The sequence below is a fragment of the Nannospalax galili genome, unplaced genomic scaffold (genome assembly GCF_000622305.1).
Source record: "Nannospalax galili isolate Female #2095 unplaced genomic scaffold, S.galili_v1.0 scaffold955, whole genome shotgun sequence".
Lineage (NCBI taxonomy): Eukaryota > Metazoa > Chordata > Mammalia > Rodentia > Spalacidae > Nannospalax > Nannospalax galili.
The window spans coordinates 46,865-55,761 of record NW_008336901.1 but is presented as its reverse complement, the minus strand read 5'-3'; the positions used below and the strand labels follow the sequence as shown (position 1 = coordinate 55,761).

The 8,897-nt window shown below is 37.0% G+C and overlaps 1 pseudogene; it reads right to left on the bottom strand.

Moving 5' to 3' along the window:
- LOC115070095 overlaps nt 1-8,897 on the bottom strand; it is a 46,494-nt pseudogene that overhangs the window by 2,096 nt on the left and 35,501 nt on the right.

Genomic DNA, 8,897 nt, shown 5'->3' with positions numbered 1-8,897 from the left:
TCATCTTTCTAGCCCTTTTCTTCAGTTCAACAGCAGAGAAAACTGACACCTAAAACTAAATGCTAATTGCTGTGATGTAGCCAAAGGCTGATCATATCATCTAGCCCTTTCCCAGAATCAGCTGGCAATCCAGAGGGCAGGGGCCTCTGGAAATTTATAATTGGGTTCTATTGTTGGTTATTGAACCTGGTAATAGGCCTGAGAGTGGTTTTGGAAACTAGGACTTATAAGACTCAGAGAGAGGCCAAGAAAGAGCCTCTTAGAGGTCTTCATTTCACACACAGGGTGGGTGAGATTGGGTTGGACTGGGACTTTTGGGTCCAACTGCTCTGAGTTGGAAATGGCATGCCTGAAGGAATGAGAAACTCTGTCACGTGACTCTCCTAGACAGCAAAGAGTCAGGGGATTTGATACGTTTGCCTTAGAAAAGAGTGTAAGTTGTGTAGCTGGTCACTCGGTTGGACATGATCCTTGCCATCTTGAATCAGAGCAGCTATAATCACTCACATGGCATCCTCATAAGATTGGACTGTTAACATTCCTGGAGGGACTGAAGGCTCATGGGGCAGAGTTCCCTCCCTGGGGTTATATAGTAGCTGGTGGGGAGGAAACTTTTCTGTAGTGTAGCTTGTCTAGATATTGCTCAATCTTTAGTGGTAGAGCTGCCCATAAGTTGCCCAGGGGACTTCCTGGTAGGAGAGCCTGCTTTTAAGTCACTGAAGTTCCTGTAACTAACTCCAGTGTACCCATTGGTTCACCAAGGTAGGCTTGGATGGAACCCTTTCTTTGGTCTACAGGTATGCCAACCCCCATGTCTGGGGTGAATAGATGTTTCTTTGTATCCCCCTCCCCCCGCCAAATCACATGACACAAGTATATTGTTGTGCACACATCATGATTGCTACTTTAGGTTTTAAGAAAGCATTTGATTGTATCACAAGTAATTCTACAATCCAAAAATTCATTGTTTTGGTTAAGTCTATTTTATCTAACTTATCGTTAGTATCTCCAGTGCCTTCCTAAAATTGTTTTGACATAGACATCGATAATTTTCTGTGCTCAGTAACCACATTTCTTAGTAATCAATGGTTTGATATGCAATATAATAATACATATATGTGGGTAATGAAGGGTGTTATGTATGCACTGAGGGGGTACTTTGGTGGTAGACAGGTATGTGCAAACCCCTGGGTTCAGTCTCCAACACTGAAAAACTATTGACAGCAATCTAAGTATGTAACATTTGCAAACTATTCTTCATTGAAAATAATTTTATTTTGTGAAGAAATCTTTGTGATATTTTAGATATTATTGAGATCCATGCTACTAGATAATATCTGTTTAGATCCTTTATAGAAAATTAGTTTATCCACTGCATATTATTGAGATATCAAACAGAATTTCCTTTCTGTGAAAAAAGTCTGCTCATTTCATATTTATATGTCTTTTATAGTTGTGTTTGTTTTGCTGTCAAACACAATTTCTTTTTAGTACCATAACAGTCCTCCCTGGTGTGTGAGTTGGTAGAAGACATTGACAAAGAGTACAGGCTGGTGTTCTAGTCCCCCAGTGGGGTCACTTGGTAGCTGAGCAACTGTGGAAATGGATATTAACTACCTTTAAAGCAAAGGATTGGGTTGAGGACTGAATTAAAAGTACAATTCTTAGTATGGTTCAGGTGTGCAGTGTGCAATATGTGTGTCGCTATTATTATAGTTGTAGTTGTAGTGGTGTTTGTTAATTGTCCCTGACATGGCACATAAAATATGGTCATTGAGTTTATTAAATAAATGAAGGACTGGACCAATAAAAAAAAAAAAAAAAAAAAAAAAAAGGGGGTGGAAAAATGCCCGTCCTTTTTGGGATTCATAAAGAAAGAAAATGGAGCTGAGAAATGTCCGTCACTTTATGGCATCATAGCCATCATAAAGAAATTGTCACCTGCTTGTGGTAAAGCTGATGGAAGCACTATTGAACTGCTATTAGTCTAGCATGAACATTTACATACAGTACATAACCCTTGTCAATGACAACAAAGTACTGTTACTGAGTTATATATTTACTATACCATACTGTTCTTTCTTTTCTTCTTCTTCTTCTTTTTTTTTTTTTTGGAGCTTTTGGCTATTCTAACATTCCCCCATCTGAAGAGGTAACCCTAAAATTTTTCAAGAATTACATAAAAGCTCCCAAATATTTTTGACATTTTTGGCCTTTGGGACAGAGTATATTGCTAAGAGGCCCAAGGACATTGTGAGTTTTAGCCAAGAAACTGGCTACTTTTCTTTGGGGTCTTTTTACACTAACTGCCTAGCTAATTCCTACCTCCTATCCTTATCACACCATCCTCTGAAGAGGTTGCCCAAATTGCCAACAGGGAATCGGGACACAGACCTCTTTGGCTTCTTCCATGCTGAACAGGGATGCAGGGTGAGGCAACTGGAATACCCCTTCAGTGGGTCTATCTAAAAGACTCCCAGATTGCATAACTCTTATCTCTAGGGGGAAAAGAAAGTCCTTGAATCATGAATAGGAGATGTGAAGGAGAAGTAAAGACAAGAGTAATTAGCATTGCAAGTTCTAGACAGGGAACTAGAAAAGAGAACAGGGCAGTTTTCAAATGTTCATGGAAGAGTCCACTGGAATTTCTTGACAAGGGCTTCCAAAAGCATCCCTCTATTGTGTTCCTCCTCATTTTTTCTTTTGTCTTCCAAGTCTGGACAGTATAGTGATGGATTCAGGATTTGCTTTCAGGTATTTTAATAGCTGTTGGAGTGGTTAGAATCAGTGTCAGTTCCCTCTCAAAGGCTTCTAGATAGGAGGAGAAAACAAATTTATCCATCATTTTAGAACAATAGCTGGTTGTCTCCCTTATCTACAGGTTGGCACTATAATATTGGAGACCAAGATTTGAAGTCTTACATCTGAGCAGCATTTTCTGATTAGGAACAAAATCATCAATGAGAAAAAGTTGTCTAAATAACTTTTTATATAGAATTAAGCCTAATGTCTGGGAAGTGTAATCCCTTGAACTCTTAAAGAAATATACTGATGATTTTACTCTTTGGTTATACTTTCTTTTTGGGTGTTTAAGACCATACAGCTGGCCCAAATAAATCAATTAATTTTTACACTTAAGGTCATTTGAGTATCTGTTCCTCAGGGGTCACATCAGCTTGGGAAGAGCTCCTGGCTCCTTTCTTTTACCAGTTCCATCTATGTGAAGATAAGTCAAAGGTCCTGTTCGACTGTGTCTGGCTTCACTTGGAAGCAAGAATGAGATGTTTCCTCTGAGTTGACCCTCCTCTTTGTAGACTGGACACTGGTTCAAGTCCATCTTGTGGTGTCTCTATGTCCTCCCTAAACAAGAGGCCAGGTGACTCACCACATTTACAGGACATTTTGAGAGATGTTTCGAAGTCCCCTGGAACTTAGTCAACCTTAGAGGGCAAGGGACAAAAACTGTCCTTTAAGGCCCTCTGACCAGATTAGTATAGGCCTCAAACTGTGGCTGTTAAACATCCAATAATGTTAGTACCACCAGTCTGGTACTTTTAATTATCATAGGATATGTAGATAAGGCTTGGGTTAAAAACCAAATATCTCAGATAAACCTTGTTAAATATATATTTTGTTCCTTAAACTATTTGACTAAACTATAACCACAACAATTGTAAGATTATGTGTATATTATTTTTTTCTTATCCTTTATGTATCATAACAAAGCTACACAAAAGCTTAGGCTTTCTCATTTTTTCTGTTTGGAAAATATCTCCATTCCCATATCCTTTTAACATCTTTTACATTCTCATTTTTTAAAAAAAATTATTAAACATAAAAGCATTAACAAATAAATTTTCCATCTGTTATGAGACTTCTTTTCCTGGGGATGCTAAGCAATGCTTATTCCCTTTTAAGTTTCTAGTGTCAAGCCAATGCTTAATTAAAGTTTTACTGGGGAACCAATGAATTTATTGAACTTACCAAGATAATTGAAGGGTTGCTGAGGTGTATGTATAATCTGAGCGTATGCACACTGGAAAGCCTTTACCCAGCATGGGTCATGCCTTCTCTTCCTAGTCTTCCCCAGATTGTATATTTTAGCCCTCCCCAAATCCAAGAGACCGTCTGTGATTAGGGACAAATTACATACAGTTGACTCGGAAGAGTGGCTGAATAATCCGGAGAGGGCCCAATGACCCTGCTTGGCCCTCCTTTTATGAATGAGCACAACTGTCAATAAGCCCAAGTGTGATGACATTTAGTGATCAGGCTCAGCTGAAGTCATGATGGTAGTTATTTCATGCAGAAGGGACTGCTGAACAACATCATCTTATTAAAAGGACCTGGAATTTAAAAGAATTTGGTGTAGGATCCACATATGAGAGAGAACAAACATCCTTTGTTTTTCTGAGTCTGTGTTACTTCACTTAGTATAACAGTTTCTAGATCCAGCCATTTACCTGCAAATTTCATTATTTTGTCTTTCTTTATTGCTGAGTAGAACTCCATTGTGTAAATACAACACATCTTTGTTAACGACTTGTCAGTTGAGGGGCAGTTAGGCTGCTTCTATCTCTTAGCTATTGTGAAAAGAGCAGCAACAAACATGGTTGTACAAGTGTCTCTACAACAGGATGAGTCCTTTGGGTATATGCCAAGTAGTGGTATAACCAGGTCATACGGAGGTTCATTTAAAAAATTTTTAAGAGTTCTCCACACTGATTTCCACAGAGGTTGCATGAGTTTACAATCCCACCAGCAGTTCCCCTTTCTCCACACTCTTGCCACTATTTGATATCATTTCTCTCTTGATCCTAGCCAGTCTGATTGGGGTAAGATGTTACATTAGGGTGGTTTTAATTTGCATTTCCTTATATTGAAAAGATAAACTCAGTTAATAATAATAAATACAATTAACTAACTTTGGTAAATGTAACAGACTTTATGCAGAGGGATTTGCCTATGTGTGATTTGATAATGTATCAGGTAGGTATTACATTATTTCTATTTTCAACTTGAGAAACTGAGGCTTAGAGAGAATACAGGAATATTCTAGGTCTCATGGATATTATAGGAAGCCCAAGGTGAAATTCAGGAGCCTGTCAATCTTAAGTCACGACTGTGCCATTCAGGGTTTCCTGTTTCACATTGAGGTCTTTGATCCATTTGGAGTTGACTCTTGTGAAAGGTGAAAGATAAGGATCTAGTTTCATTCTTTTACAGGTGGAGATCCAGTTTTGCCAGCACCATTTGTTGAAGATGCTGTCTTTCCTCCATTGTGTGTTCTTGGCACCTTTGTCAAATATCAGGTGGCTGAAATTGTGTGTACTCAGGTTTGGATCTTCGATGATGTTCCATTGATCTATGTGCCTGTTTTTGTGCCAGTACCATGCTGTTTTTATGACTATGGCTCTGTAGTATACTTTGAGATCTGATATAGTAATCCCCCCACTGTTGCTCTTTGTGCTCAGGGTTGCTTTGGCTATCTGGGGTCTTTTGTGCCTCCATATGAATTTAAGGATTTTTTTCTAATTCTGTGAAGTATGTCATAGTGATTTTGATTGGGATTGCATTGAATTTATATATTACTTTTGGTAGGATGGTCATTTTCACAATATTAATTCTTCTAATCATGAGCATGGGAAGTCCTTCCATCTCCTGGTGTTTTCCTCAATCTCATTAACAATTTAAAATTTTCATTGTAGAGATCATTGATGTCTTTGATCAGATTTATTCCTATATATATTTTTTTTCAGTAATTATGAATGGGAGCATTTCCCTGTATTCTTTCTCCAGTTTCTTGTTACTGGTATATAGAAAGGCTACTGATTTTTATAGATTGATTTTATAACCTGCCACTATACTGAAAGTGTAGATCAGTTCTAGGAGTTTTCTGGTGGAACTTTTGGGATCTCTTAGGTATTGTATCATATCATCTGCAAAAAGTGATAGTTTGACCTCTTCTTTTTTAATTAGCACTCCTTTAATTTCCTTCTCCTGTCTTATTGCTCTAGCAAGAATTTCAAGCACTATATTGAAAAGGAGTGGAGATAGTGTGCATCCTTGCCTGGTTCCTGATTTTAATGGGAATGCTTCCAGTTTTTGTCCATTTAGAATGATGTTGGCTGTGGGTTTGTTGTATATAGCTTTAATTATGTTGAGGTATGTTCCCTTCGGTCCAGTTCCCTCTAGGACTTTGAACATAAATACATGCTGAATTCTGTCAAAAGCCTTTTCTGCATCTGTTGAGATGACAATGTGGTTTTTGTCTTCGAGTCCATTTATATAATTAATAATGTTTATTGACTTGCATATATTGAATCATCCCTGCATCTCTGGGATAAAGCCAACTTGATCATGGTGAATGATCTTTTTGATGTGTGTCTGTATATGGTTTGCAAGTATTTTATTGAGAGTTTTTGCATTTATGTTCATTTAGCATATGGGTCTATAGTTTTCTTTTTTGATTGTATCTTTACCCAGTATGGGTGTTAGAGTGATGCTGCCTTCATGGAAGGAATTTAGGAGTTCTCTCTCTGTTTCTATCATTTTGAATAATTTAAATAGTTTTGGTTGGAGGTCTTCTTTAAATGACTGGTAGAATTCTGCCATAAATTCATCTGGGCCTGGGCTTTTTTTAGTTGGGAGTCTTTGTTGATCTAGGTTTAACTTTGGTGGTTCCCATGATTTTAAATATTCATCCATTTCTAGATTTTCAAATTTAGTAGCATATAGGTTTTTAAAATATTCCCTTATAATGTTCTGGATCTTCTTGGTGCCTATTGTGGTATTTCCCCTTTCATCTCTGATTTTATTGATTTGGATTTGCTCTTTATTTCTTTTCGTTAATTGGGCTAAGGGTCTTTCTATCTTTTTTAGGTTTTCAAAGAACCAGCTCTTAGATTCATTCATTCTTTGTATTGTTTTCTTTATTTCTATTTGATTAATTTCTGCTCTGATTTTTGTTATTTCTTCTCTTCTGCTGTTTTTGGGTTTCATTTGTTCTTGCCTTTCCAGTGTCTTGAGTTGTAGTGTGAAGTCGTTTATTTGGGTTCTTTCTAATTTTTTAATGTAGGCACTTAGAGCTATAAACTTCCCTCTTAGGACTTCTTTTAAAATGTCCCAGAGGTTGTGTTGTATTGTCCTTTTCATTGAATTATAGGAATTCTTTCTTAATTTCTCCTTTGACCCACTCATTGTTTAGGAGTGTTTTGTTCAATCACCACAAGTTCATGTAGTGACTAGGGCTTTGTCCAGTGTTGATTTTGAGCTTTCTTGCATTGTGGTCTGATAGAATGCATGGAATTATTTCAATATTTTGGTATTTGTTGAGGTTTGTTTTGTGGCCCAGTATGTGGTCAGTTTTTTAAAAAGTTCCATGGGATGCTGAGCAGAAATTTTATTCTTTGGTGCTTAGGTGGAATATTCCAAAGATGTCTTTTAGGTCCATTTGATGTATGGTATCATTTAATTAAGACAGTTTTCTGTTTATTCTTTGTCCAGTTGACCTGTCTAATGGAGATAGTGGGGTATTGAAGTTTGCTACTATTACTGATTTGGGGTTATTCTGTGTCTTAAAGTCCTGTAGCATTGTTTTTATGAATTTGGGGGCACCAGAATTTGGTGCATATACATTAAGGATTGTAATATATTCTTGGTTAACTGTTCCTTTGATCAGAATGAAGTGACCCTCTTTAGCTTTTCTGATTAGTTTTATTTAGAAGTCTATTTTGTCAGATATTAGAATTGCAACCCATGTTTGTTTCTTAGTGCCATTTGCTTGGAATATTCTTCTCCATCCTTTTACCTTAAGGTAGTGCCTGTCCTTGAAGATGAGATGGGTTTCTTGCAGACAGCAAAGAGATTAATTTTGTTTCTTAATTCATTCACTTAGCTTGTGTCTTTTGACTGGGGAGTTCAGTCCATTGATATTTAAGTTTATTATTGAAAGATGTGTATTGGGCTGTCATTTTGATTGCTGTTTGTGTTCTCTGCCTAATTTTGTGTTTCCTAGATTACATCTTTATTTTCTTTTGTTACCCCTGGGGTATAGTTGTTTCTCTCTCTGCTCTTTGTATTGCTTCAAGTATTCTTTGAAGGTCTGGTTTTGTGGACATGTATTCTTTCAGGCTATTCATGTCATGGAAGATTTTTCTTTCCCCCTCAACTATAATAAACATTTTTGCCAGGTAAGGTATTCCAGGCTGGCATCTATTGTCATGTAGAATACCTTGGTCCAGGCTCTTCTGGCTTCCATAGTTTGTGTTGATAAGTCAACTGTAATTCTGTTGGGCTTTCCTTTGTATGTGACTTGTTTTTCTTTTGCTGCTTTCAGTATTCTCTCTTTATTATGTACACTTAGTATTTTTACTATGATATGTTGTGGGGCATTTCTTTTCTGATCCTATCTATTTGGTGGTCTTTGTACTTCCTGTATTTGTATGGGGATGTCTTTCCTTAATTTCAGGAAATTCTCTTCTCCAATCCTGTTTAAGATCTGGTCAGTACCATTAACCTGAAATTCTTTTTCTTCCTCTATTCCTAAGATCTGTAGATTTGGTCTTTTCATGGTGTCCCACTTCTCTTTCATATTCCATTCCTGTGTTTTTTTTTTTAAAATTCCCATACTCTTTGCTTGAGTGGCCCAAATCTTCAGCTTTATCCTCCAGTGTTGATATTCTGCTTTCCATTTTATTCATTCTAGTGGTAAGACTTTCCCCTGTTGTTTCATGTTGGCCTATGGAGTTTTTCACTTCCTTCTTCATTTCTGCCTGAGTTTTCTTCAGTGCTTCTGTCTCTTTTGTGAATTAATTCAGAAGTTTATCTGTATCTTCTTTTAGTTCTTTGATTTGTTTGTTTGTATGTTCTTTGAATTCGTTGAATTCCTTGATTAT